General features: G+C 43.3%; 1 pseudogene; it reads right to left on the bottom strand.

Moving 5' to 3' along the window:
- The window catches only part of LOC123450437, a 77,591-nt pseudogene that overhangs the window by 22,520 nt on the left and 41,312 nt on the right, over positions 1–13,759 (bottom strand).

Raw genomic sequence — 13,759 nt, 5'->3', positions numbered from 1 at the left:
CTTTACGCATGGCACTCAAGATAGGCATGTCAGCACTGAGAGACTACAACTCGCTGCACAATATGATTGGTGGTGCGCCAGACAACAAGCTACGCGCATCCGCGCTGATAGGCTGTGGCTCACTGCACAACGAGACCGTTGGAGCGTCGTAGAGCGAGAGCCGCGGCAGGTCGCACAACAAGAGTGGGTCCATCTGTGCTTGCCTGCTATCGACAGGGCGTCACAGTTGGGTACACGTTCCGTTAGTACCCCCATTCCTCGCCAGGAGTGGTCAGAGGACGTCATCACCATACATGCACCAGTGGACGGTCACGCTGTACTTGCACCAGACACCCGCCGCGCCATTCTCATGGGTCGCGTCGTTCGCCTTTTCCACGCCCCGCTCGATGCAAATTTATTGGTTGCTAGGATCGACCTCCTCCTTGGTCTAGGTGTCCACCTGGGCATAGTAGAGGAACATGACCGTCGCATCCTCGAGCTGGTGATTTTTGATGAAATAGCCAACTTGGAGCTCGAGATCACGCTCCAGATGTACCGCAAGCATGCGACCGCTTGTACGAACGCCTGCACGAGTTGAGGCAGAGCCAAGAGCTACCATAGGCAAGGGCTACTCGTCATGGACGCGTTTTATTTTGTTGAGTCCTTTCGACGTGGATCTCTATGTATTGACAACAATCATAATACTGCTCTATTTATTGCTGTGATTCAATGTGTGTACTCTGTTTTGCGTTCTTATATGTTGTGTTTCAATGTGTGTATATATGCTTTCCATTCTATATATGTGGATGATAAAAGCTAGATACAAATTAGTATACAAAAACAGATAGAAAAGTGGAATTCATAATATATATTAATTGCTCATTAGTTCATCACATAATATATATAATATCATCACTTAACCGTGATAATACTTCACTACTATGTACAATGCATAAAATTGAAAAGGAACAATACGAAAACTACAAATCCCTCCCGGGGGCAGTATTCCAGCAGCCCCTCACGAGCAGTTCCCTGGTGCACGGCGTCTTCCCACCGCGGAGGCAGTAATCCGCCTCCTCCGCCTTGCAGCGCTTGACTTACCGATCCTGCTCTTGCTGGCGGACGAGCACAAACGATCTTGCCATTTGGTTGGGCGCCCATAGGAGCTCCTCCTCAGTGGCACGGTGGAGCTTATCGGCCCACCTCCATGCAGTGATGAGGCGCCTTGCGCCTTTGACCTTCCTCGCGAGATACATGTCGGCATACACCTCCTCTGCATGACGACTAGCTCACCCCCAAAGCTCCACCGCCTCCTTTTTCCACGGGGCCTCACGGGCTTCACAGGCTGCCTCATACCTGGCTTTCTCCTATGACATTGATACGTCCATTTTGCATCATGTTTTCATGTTGATATTTATCGCTTCTTTGGCTGTTATTTCACTTCACGGTACTATTATTATGCCTTTTCTCTCTTATTTTGCAAGGTTTACATGAAGAGAGAGAATACCGGCAACTGGAATTCTGGCCTGAAAGTGGAGCAAAGTTGAGATACCTATTCTACGCAACTCCAAACGCCGTGAAAATCAACGGAGATTTTTTTCCCAATATATAAAAAGTACTGGGCTGAAGAAGTACCCGAAGGGCACCAGGGGGTGCCCACAAGCCTGCACGGCGCGGCCACCCCCCAGGCCGCGCCATGGGGGCTTGTGGGCAGCCCACTGGCCCACTGCCCCCCCTCTTTTGCTATATGGAGGGTTTCGTCCAGGAAAAAATCAGAAGGGAGATTTTTCGTGGTTTCGCCGCTGCCACGAGGCGGAACTTGAGCAGAACCAATCTAGAGCTCCCGTAGGACGATCCTGCCGGGGAAACTTCCCTCCCGGAGGGGGAAATCGTCGCCATATTCATCACCAACACTCCTCTCATCGGAGGGGACTCGTCACCATCAACATCTTCATCAGCACCATCTCATCTCCAAGCCCTAGTTCATCTCTAGTAACCAATCTCTGTCTCGCGACTCCGATTCTTACTTGTAAGGTTGTTAGTAGTGTTGATTACTATTTGTAGTTGATGCTAGTTGGATTATTTGGTGGAAGAGATTATGTTCAGATCCTTGATGCTACTCATTACACCTCTGATCATGATTATGGTTATGCTTTGTGAGTAGTTACTTTTGTTCCTGAGGACATGGGATAAGTCATGCTAATAATAGTCATGTGAATTTGGTATTCCTTCGGTATTTTGATATGTTGTATGTTGTTTTTCCTGTAGTGGTGTTATGTGAACGTAGACTACATAAAACTTCACCATTATTTGGGCCTAGAGGAAGGCATTGGGAAGTAGTAAGTAGATGATGGGTTGCTAGAGTGACAGAAGCTTAAACCCTAGTTTATGCGTTGCTTCGTAAGGGGCTGATTTGGATCCACTAGTTTAATGCTATGGTTAGACTTTGTCTTAATTATTATTTCGTAGTTGCGGATGCTTGTGAGAGGGGTTAATCATAAGTGGGATGCTTGTCCAAGTAAGGGCAGTACCCAAGCGCCGGTCCACCCACATATCAAACTATCAAAGTAACGAACGCGAATCATATGAACATGATGAAACTAGCATGACAGAAATTCCCGTGTGTCCTCGGGAGCGTTTTTCCTCCTATAAGACTTTGTTCAGGCTTGTCCCTTGCTACAAAAGGGATTGGGACACTTTGCTGCACTTTTAATACTTTTTTTACTTGTTGCTGCTACGAATCATCTCACCACACAATCACTTGTTACCGACAATTTCAGCGCTTGCAGATTTTTCCTTGCTGAAAACCACTTGTCAGATCCTTCTGCTCCTCGTTGGGTTCGACACTCTTACTTATCGAAAGGACTACGATTGATCCCCTATACTTGTGGGTCATCAAGACTCTTTTCTGGTGCCATTGCCGGGGAGTGAAGCGCCTTTGGTAAGTGGAACTTGGTAAGGAAACATTCATATAGTGTGCTGAAATTTGTTGTCACTTGTCACTATGGATACTAATCCTTTGAGGCGCTTGATTGTGGTATCTTCACCTCGAACGGAAGAACGAATGGTTGATCCTCAACCTGCTGCACCTATTGAAAATATTTGCTTCGAATTTCCTACGGGTATGCTAGAGAAACTGCTGGCTAATCCTTTTACAAGAGATGGAACATCACATCCAGACTTGCATCTAATCTATGTAGATGAAGTTTGTGGTTTATTTAAGCTTGCAGGTGTGCCCGAGGATGAGGTCAAGAAGAAGGTCTTTCCTTTATCTTTGAAGGATAAGGCGTTGACATGGTATAGGCTATGTGATGATACTGGATCATGGGACTACAATCGGTTGAAATTGGAATTTCATCAGAAGTTTTATCCTATGCATTTAGTACATCGTGATCGGAATTATATTTATAACTTTTGGCATCGTGACAGAGAAAGCATCGCTGAAGCTTGGGGGAGGCTTAAATCAATGCTATATTCATGCCCCAATCATGAGCTCTAGAGAGAAATTATCATTCAGAACTTCTATGCTCGGCTTTATCATGATGATCGCACCATGCTTGACACTTCCTGTACCGGTTCTTTTATGAAGAGAGATATTGACTTCAAATGGAACTTATTGGAGAGAATTAAACGCAACTCTGAAGATTGGGAGCTTGAAGAAGGTAAGGAGTCAGGTATGAATTTCACTTTTGATTGCGTTAAATCCTTTGTTGAGACAAATACTTTTTGTGACTTTAGCGCTAAGTATGGACTTGACTTTGAGATATTAGCTTCATTGTGTGAATCCTTTGCTGCTCATATTGATCTCCCCAAAGAGAAGTGGTTTAAATATCATCCTCCGTTAGAAGTCAACGTAGTTAAACCCACTCCAGTTGAAGAGAAAGTCATTGCCTATAATGATCCTGTGGTACCCAGTGCTTACATTGAGAAACCACCTTTCCCTGTTAGGATAAAGGATCATTCTAAAGCTTCAACTGTGATACGTAGAGGCTATATTAGAACACCTACACCCCCTGAGCAAATTAGAGTTGAACCTAGCATTGCTATTATCAAAGATCTTCTGTCTAAAGATGTTGAGGGACATAATATTCACTTTTGTGAAGATGCTGCCAGAATTGCTAAACCTCACGCTAGAGACAAACATAGGCCTGTTGTTGGCATGCCTGTGGTTTCTGTTAAGATAGGAGATCATTGTTATCATGGTTTATGTGACTTGGGTGCTAGTGTTAGTGCAATACCTCAATCCTTATACGATGAAGTCAAAGATGAGATTCCACCTGTTGAGATAGAACCTATAGATGTCACTATTCAGCTTGCAAATAGAGATACTATCTGCCCCGTGGGAATTGTTAGGGATGTTGAAGTCTTGTGTGGTAAAACGAAGTATCGTGCTGATTTCCCCGTTCTTGCTACCGCACAAGATAGCTTTTGTCCCATCATATTTGGTAGACCTTTTCTCAATACCGTCAATGCTCATATTGATTGTGAGAAGCAAATTGTCACTGTTGGCTTTGAAGGTGTGTCACACGAGTTCAATTTATCTAAGTTTGGTAGACAACCTCATGAAAAGGAGTTGCCTAGTAGGGATAAAACTATTGCCTTAGACTCTATTGTCGTGCCTCCTACTCTAGAGAAATACTTGCTTGAGCCTGAAAATGTATGCATATGGATGAAAGGGATGAAATAGATAGAGTTGTCTTAGAACAATATCCTATCCTTAAGAATAACTTGCCTGTTGAACTTCTTGGGGATCCACCCCCACCAAAGGGTGATCCTCTGTTCGAGCTTAAACAGTTGCCTGATACTCTTAAGTATGCGTATCTTGATCATTATTAGTGCTAGACTCTCAGAGCATGAAGAAAAGAAGCTACTAAAAACTCTGAGGAAGCACCATGCTGCTATAGGATATACTCTTGATGATCTTAAGGGCATTAGTCCCACTCTATGCCAGCACAAGATCAAAACTAATCCTGAATTCAAACTAGTTGCTCATCATCAAAGGAGATTGAATCCTAAGATGAAATAAGTAGTGAGAAAAGAAATACTAAAGCTCCTGGAAGCGGGTATTATCTATCCTGTTGCTCATAGCGATTGGGTGAGTCCGGTGCATTGCGTTCCTAATAAGGGAGGCATCACCGTTGTCCCTAATGATAAGGATGAGTTGATCCCACGGAGGATTATTACTGGCTATAGGATGGTGATTGATTTTAGGAAGTTCAATATGGCCACTAGGAAATATCATTACCCTTTGCCTTTTATCGACCAAATGCTAGAAAGGCTGTCTAAACACACACACTTCTGCTTTCTAGACGGTTATTCTGGTTTCTCCCAAATACCAGTTGCACAATCTGATCAGGAGAAAACCACTTTCACCTGCCCTTTCGGTACCTTTGCTTATACACATATGCCTTTTGGTTTGTGTAATGCACCTGCCACCTTTCAAAGATGTATGATGGCTATATTCTCTGACTTTTGTGAAAAGATTGTCGAGGTTTTCATGGATGACTTCTCCGTTTACAGGTCTTCCTTTGATGATTGCCTCAGCAACCTTGATCGAGTCTTACAGAGATGTAAAGACACCAATCTTGTCTTGAATTGGGAGAAGTGCCACTTTATGGTTAATGAAGGCATCGTCTTAGGACATAAAATTTCTGAAAGAGGTATTGAAGTCGATAAGGCTAAGGTTGTTGCAATCGAGAAAATGCCATACCCCACAGATATCAAAGGAATAAGAAGTTTCCTTGGTCATGCTGGTTTATATAGAAGGTTCATTAAAGACTTCTCTAAGATTTCTAGGCCTCTTACCAATCTCTTGCAGAAGGATATTCCTTTTGTTTTTGACGATGATTGTGAGAAAGCCCTCGAAATACTTAAGAGGGCTTTGATAACTGCACCTATCGTTCAACCACCTGATTGGAACTTGCCTTTTGAGATCATGTGTGATGCTAGTGATTATGCTGTTGGTGCTGTTCTAGGGCAAAGAGTTGATAAGAAGTTGAATGTTATTCTCTACGCTAGTAAAACTCTAGACAGTGCCTAGAGAAACTATGCCACTACGGAGAAGGAATTTTTAGCAGTCGTGTTTGCGTGTGAAAAGTTCAGGTCTTACATAGTTGATTCCAAAGTCACTATTCACACTGATCATGCTGCTATTAAGTACCTCATGGAGAAGAAGGATGCTAAACCTAGACTGATCAGATGGGTTCTCTTGCTACAATAATTCGATTTGCATGTTGTTGACAGAAAGGATGCTGATAACCCAGTAGCAGATAACTTGTCTAGGTTGGAGAACGTTCTTGATGACCCACAACCTATTGATGATAGCTTTCCCGATGAGCAACTGAATGTCATCAATGCTTCAGTAGTGCACCGTGGTATGCTGATTATGCAAACTATATCGTTGCCAAATACATACCACCTAGTTTCACGTACCAGCAAAAGAAGAAGTTCTTCTTTGACTTGAGACATTACTTTTGGGATGATCCTCACCTTTATAAGGAAGGAGTAGATGGTGTTATTAGACGTTGTGTACCTGAACATGAACAGGGACATATCCTACAGAAGTGTCACTCCGATGCCTACGGAGGACACCATGCGGGAGATAGAACTGCACACAAGGTATTGCAATCAGGTTTCTATTGGCCCACTCTCTTCAAGGATGCCCGTAAGTTTGTCTTGTCTTGTGACGAATGTCAAAGAATAGGTAATATTAGAAAACGTCAGGAAATGCCTATGAAATATTCGCTTGTCATCGAACCATTTGATGTCTGGGGCTTTGATTATATGGGACCTTTTCCAAAATCCAACGGGTATAAGCATATCTTAGTTGCTGTTGATTACGTCACTAAGTGGGTAGAAGCTATCCCCACTAGTAGTGCTGATCACAACACCTCTATCAAAATGCTGAAAGAAGTTACCTTCCCTAGATTTGGAGGCCCTAGATATCTAATGACCGACGGTGGTTCACACTTCATTCATGGTGCTTTCCATAAAACGCTTGCTAAGTACGATGTCAACCATAGAATTGCGTCTCCCTATCACCCTCAGTCCAGTGGTCAAGTAGAGCTAAGTAATAGAGATTAAACTGATTCTGCAAAAGACTGTCAACAGGTCTAGAAAGAATTGGTCTAAGAAGCTCGATGATGCACTGTGGGCTTATAGAACTGCCTATAAGAATCCCATGGGCATGTCTCCGTACAAAGTGATGTATGGGAAAGCATGTCATTTACCTCTTGAGCTAGAGCATAAAGCTTATTGGGCAATCAAAGAGCTCAACTTTGATTTCAAACTTGCCAGTGAGAAGAGGTTATTTGACATTAGGTCGCTTGATGAGTGGAGAACTCAGGCATATGAGAATGCCAAACTTTTCAAAGAGAAGGTTAAGAGGTGGCATGATAAGAGGATACAAAAGCGTGAGTTCAATGTAGGTGATTATGTCTTGCTATATAACTCTCCTTTAAGATTCTTTGCAGGCAAGCTTCTCTCTAAATGGGAAGGTCCCTATGTTGTTGAGGAAGTATATCGTTCCGGTGCTATCAAGATCAACAACACGGAAGGTAATTGTCCGAGAGTGGTAAATGGGCAGAGAATCAAGCATTATATCTCAGGTACTCCCATAAATGTTGAAAGCAATATCATCAATACCATAACTCCAGAAGAATAACTAAGGGACATTTATCAGCCTGTTTTAGACTCCGAAAACGAAGAGGTATGAGATTCGGTAAGAAAACAGAGTCCAAAACTTTTCCAATAGGAAATTTTCTCCGTTTTGGAATATTTGAAAAATACAAAATTTGGAAGTAGTCCGGAAAGTGCGCGAGGAGGCGACAAGCCTGCACGGTGCGGGCCTACCCCCTGGCCGCGCCGTGAGGGCTTGTGGCCACCTCGTACGCCTCCCGGACTCCGTTTTCGTGCAGGGTACTCCTTCTGGTCTGGAAAAAAATCATTATATATACTTCTGTTTGGTCTAACCCCTGCATCACGCAGATTTCCTCAGTTTTTTGTTTCGAGCCTGTTTTGTGCCGCAGATCTAGGTCAAGATGTCTTCTCAGGATTCAGAGGGGGAGAGCTATGTGGCAGATTACCTTGCTAACCCTGAGGTCTATGGGGACTTGGAACCATATGGCTGGACCACTGATGAGGAAGAAGACATGATCCCAAGGGGAAGGAACAAACGAGTTCCGATGAAGAGGAGGCTCCTCTACCTCAACCTGGACGCACTCATGTGGAGTTCAAGAAGTCGAGCCTCCCTGACTCAAGGAAGAAGCCTAAGACCTTGTTTATCCCTTCTCGTTTCTTGGAGGAGAGTAAACAGGAACTTTGACATAGAGTGTTGAAGCTTGAGGAGGAAAATGATGATCTGAGGGAGCAGAACTTTATGCTCAAGTGGAAATTAGACAAGCTCAAGACTGCTTCAACAACTCCACCACCATCACCACCAAAGAAAGACAACTCAGCATTGGTATGGGCAATCCCCTTGGTTTGTGCCAATCTTGGGGGAGTTGCCCCGGTATCATATCACCATCACATCTTTTGCCTTTACCTTTGTTTTTAGTTTTCCTTTTCAGTTTTTTTTTCTCTAGTAGTTTAAAAGTCTTAGTGTTTTAGTCTTGAGTTTTGCTCTGCGTCACCCCCGATGTATTCTTGCTCGTGAGCCATATAATAAAGAGTGTCTTAGTTGAAGGGCTTTGCCTTTTGCCATGATCAAAAGAGTGAGAATAGAACAAAAGCATGAAAGGTCATGTAGTGATCTTATGGGAAGTGATGGCTTCACATATAAAAAGAATGAGGATTGAAACTTGTTGAGGGTAGCCAAACGTAGACCTTGGTCATTGTTGCAATTAATAGGAAGTGATAAGGAGGGAGAGGTTCACATATAAATATATCATCTCTGACACCATCTATGATTGTGAACACTCACTAAACTATTGCATGCCTAGAAGTAGATGTTGGACAAGGAAGACAACATAATGAATTGTGTTTGCTTGGCTCTGAACAATGTTATATGATTAGAGATGCCTTAGCATGTGACGATTGCTTCCACCTCACAATAGCCAAAACTCCCGCACCAAGTAGAGATACTACTTGTGCATCCATAAACCTTCAAACCAGTTTTGCCATGAGTGTCCACCATACCTACCTATGGATTGAATAAGATCCCTCAAGTAAGTTGTCATCGGTGCAAGCAATAAAAATTACTCTCTAATATGTATGATCTATTAGTGTGTGGAAAATAAGTTTTATACGAACCTGTGATGAGGAAGACATAAAAGCGAGAGACTGCATAATAAAGTTCTTTATCACATGAGGCAATATAAAGTGACGTTGCTCCGCACTAAGAGGACATGCATCCAAACCTCAAAAGTGCATGACAACCTCTGCTTCCCTCTACGAAGGGCCTATCGTGTACCTTTACTTTTTTTCCCTTGAAAGAGTCATGGTGATCTTCACCAATTCCTTATTTTGATTTTGTCTTGGCTACCGTCACATGCTTAGGAAAGATCTATATTCATATGTCAACTTGGAGGTAAGCATTCATGCATTATTATTGTTGACATTACCCTTGAGGTAAGCAGTTGGGAGGCAAAACTATAAGCCCCTATCTTTCTCTGTGTCCAGCTGAAACTTTGATCTCTTGAGTACCATGTGAGTTGTAGCAATTGTAGAGAACGAAAGAATGATTGAGTATGTGGATTTTCTTTACAAGCTCTTATTGAATCTTTCTGATGTTGTGATAAATTGCAATTGCTTCAATGACTAAAGGCTATCGGTTGTTACTTCTCGGTAAGGTTCTTGATCCATGCTTTACTTTGTGAAGGAATTATCACTTTAGCATGAGAGATTATATGTTGGTATGCTGTTCTGATCATGATCATGATGCATGCATGTTCGTATCTTGTTTTGTCGACACCTCTCTCCCTAAACATGTGGACATATTTATTGAGCTCGGCTTTCGCTTGAGGACAAGCGAGGTCTAAGCTTGGGGGAGTTGACACATCCATTTTGCATCATGTTTTCATGTTGATATTTATCGCTTCTTTGGCTATTATTTCACTTCATGGTACTATTCTTATGCCTTTTCTCTCTTATTTTGCAAGGTTTACCTGAAGAGGGAGAATACCGGCAACTAGAATTCTGGCCTGAAAGTGGAGCAAAGTGGAGATACCTATTCTGCGCAACTCCAAACGCCGTGAAAATCAACGGAGATTTTTTCCCCATATATAAAAAATACTGGGCCGAAGAAGTACCGGAGGGGCACCACGGGGTGCCCACAAGTCTGCACGGCGCGGACACCCCCCCAGGCCGCGCCATGGGGGCTTGTGGGCAGCCCACTGGCCCACTGGCCCCCCTCTTTTGCTATATGGAGGGTTTCGTCCAGGAAAAATTAGAAGGGAGCTTTTTCGTGGTTTCGCTGCCACCACGAGGCGGAACTTGAGCAGAACCAATCTAGAGCTCCGGCGGGACGATCCTGCCGGGGAAACTTCCCTCCCGGAGGGGGAAATCGTCGCCATCGTCATCACCAACACTCCTCTCATCGGAGGGGACTCTTCACCATCAACATCTTCATCAGCACCATCTCATCTCCAAACCCTAGTTCATCTCTTGTAACCAATCTCCGTCTCGTGACTCCGATTGGTACTTGTAAGGTTGCTAGTAGTGTTGATTACTCTTTGTAGTTGATGCTACTTGGATTATTTGGTGGAAGAGATTATGTTCAGATCCTTGATGCTACTCATTACACCTCTAATCATGATTATGATTATGCTTTGTGAGTAGTTACTTTTGTTCCTGAGGACATGGGATAAGTCATGCTAATAATAGTCATGTGAATTTGGTATTCGTTCGGTATTTTGATATGTTGTATTTTGTTTTTCCTCTAGTGGTGTTATGTGAACGTCGACTACATAAAACTTCACCATTATTTGGGCCTAGAGGAAGGCATTGGTAAGTAGTAAGTAGATGATGGGTAGCTAGAGTGACAGAAGCTTAAACCCTAGTTTATGCGTTGCTTCGTAAGGGGCTGATTTGGATCCACTAGTTTAATGCTATGGTTAGACTTTGTGAGTTGCTCCGGTTTAAGAGGGGTGTGTGTCCAAACTTTTGTAAAACATGTCAATATATTTACCACATCATCTTGGTGGCATGCTATTACGTCAAGTAAGGTTTCATATGTTTGTGATCATTTTTTTAATTTTTGGAATTTAAAAGTCATGGCACTCCATGTGTCCAAGCTGTGACACCAATATATTTGAAAATCCTTCCAATTTACTACACATGGAATTAACTCGCACACAAGTACACAAATATGATTTTTCAAACCATTATGGTTAGATGTTGCACTTACAGGTAGTTCAAATTTGAATTACGGTAATTAAATGGCTAGAAAATCACTTAAATGTCTTAAGAAGGTCAAATGACCCCTGGAATTTTCCAAATTTTGACATGATAGTTGTACTAGTACTCCAAATTTTCTCATACATTTAAAACACCACCCGATTCGAGTGTAGTCGAAATTCATCTTTCAGAGCAAATACACAGTTTGTTGTAGGAACGATTAGCTATTAAAATTCGTGGGTCTATTTATGTCTTCTTCTATAAGCTTCGCCGACTTCATATGCTCTAGTGCCGGTCACTCCCGAATCCATGAATCCCCGATCCCCATTCTCGCAACACCTTCTTGCAAAGAATGACATCGTGGAATCACTTTGTGAGGACCCGTACGATGGTTGCACCCTCCTCGAGTGACGCCGCTTGCACTAAAAGCACAGACTCCTACGACGAGAGCACAGCCGCATCCGCATTGAGCGCGGACGCATCCGCTGAGATGGCGTGTGCGGCAGCCTACACGGTGGCAGCAGCAGCTGCGACGCGGGCTACAAATGCCGAGAGCGCTCGAGCTGCCGTTCGTGCCATGGATGTTGCCCTTGCCCGGGTCGAGGCCATCCACGCCAAGATCAAGGACACACACGCCGAGATATTCCATGCCACCTAAGAATCCAGAATGTAACCCACTTGCAAAAAGGCGGCGGAGGCCATAGAGCAGCTGCTTCCTCATGAGATCACCGAGCAGGAGATGGAGATGCAGGAGGCAGCGAATACCAAGGAGTGCTAGGAGGAGGAGTTGCGCGTGGCTGAGGACGAGGTAGAGAAGAGTCTGTTCGTCGAGGAATAGGTGGTGGAGTACCAACGCGAGCTCTTGTTCATCCACTACTACAAGAACTACAACCTTGAGTGTAGCAACGAGGACGAGCGCGAGGACGATGACGTAGTTGACTTCAGCGCGAGGGGGGCAATCCACAACGGTGGCATGTGATACATCTCTATAATATCTATAATTTTTGATTGTTTCATGCTAATGTTCTACAACTTTAATATACTTTTGCAACATGTTATATTAATATTGGGACTAACTTACTTATGCAGTGTCGAGTGTGAGTTCCAGTTTGTTACATGTTTTTTGTTCCGTAGAATATCCAAATCAAACAAAGTCCAAACGCGATAAAAATTTATGGCGAATTATTTTGAGATATATGTGACTTTTGGGAGTTGGAATCAACGTCAACAGAGGCCCACAACCTCCACTACCCACTAGGGCATGACCCACACACCCTGGCGCGTGATGGTGGTTAGTGACCACCCCGTAAGTCGGTTGGGGCTCTACTTTGGGCGCAAGAAAGATAATTTATGGAAAAATCGTGTAAAACTTTCAGCCCGATCGGAGTTATAGATCTCCGGGAATTTAAGAAACGGTGACGGGCCAGAAAATAGGAACGTGAAATAGAAGAGAACAGAGAGGGAGATCCAATCTTGAGGGTCTCCTGCTCCTCTGGCGCCATGGATTCCATGGACCAAAGGGGAACTCTCCCCCCATCAAGGGGGCATGCAAGAAGAAGAAGGAGGGGGCTCCCCCTCTCTCCTAGTGGCGTCGGGGTGCCGCCCAGGTAAAGCGCATGAAGGCGATGTACATCAACAATCTTGCCACCATTACCACCAACCCTCTCCCCCTTTATGCAGCAGTCAAACACCTCTTTTCCCACTATAGCTCTCTACTTAAAGATGGTTCTTAACACTACATACTATTTTCCGATGATATGTGGCTATCCTATGATGTTTGAGTGGATCTGTTTTGTCCTATGGGCTAATTGGTGAAATTTCTATGATTGGTTTAATTTGCTTGTGGATATGTTAATGTCCTTTGGTGCCCATCATATGAGTGTGCGTGTGGATCACACCATAGGGTTAGTTGTATATTGATTGGACTATGCATTGGAGGGCAAGAGTGACTGCGTACTTATTACTAACATAGAAATTGATGCATACGGGATTGAAGTGGGACCAATATATATCTTAATGCTACGGTTAGGTTTTGCCTCAATGAACAATAGTATTTGTAGATGCTTGCTAATAGTTCCAATCATAAGTGCATAGAATTCCAAGTAAGGGATGACATGCTAGCAGTGGCCTCTCCCACATTAAAACTTGCTATCGGTCTAGTAATGTAGTCAATTGCCTAGAGATAGATCTTTCTCTTGTGTTACAAAAAGCTCGCTACTACACTACTATATTTATTATCTTGCAATTTATTTATAGTTATATTCTTGCAAAGTACTTCTAGTTTAATTCTTAAATTAGGTAAAGCAAACGTTAAGTGTGCGTAGACTTGTATCGGTGGTCGATAGAACTTGAGGGAATATTTTTTCTACCTTTAGCTCCTCATTGGGTTCGACACTCTTATTTATAGAAAAGGGCTCCAAACGACCCCCCTATACTTGTGGGTTAT

Source organism: Hordeum vulgare, chromosome 4H, assembly GCF_904849725.1.
Source record: "Hordeum vulgare subsp. vulgare chromosome 4H, MorexV3_pseudomolecules_assembly, whole genome shotgun sequence".
NCBI lineage: Eukaryota > Viridiplantae > Streptophyta > Magnoliopsida > Poales > Poaceae > Hordeum > Hordeum vulgare.
Note: the sequence above shows the minus strand (reverse complement) of the source record. Positions and strands in the feature narration are given on the sequence as shown.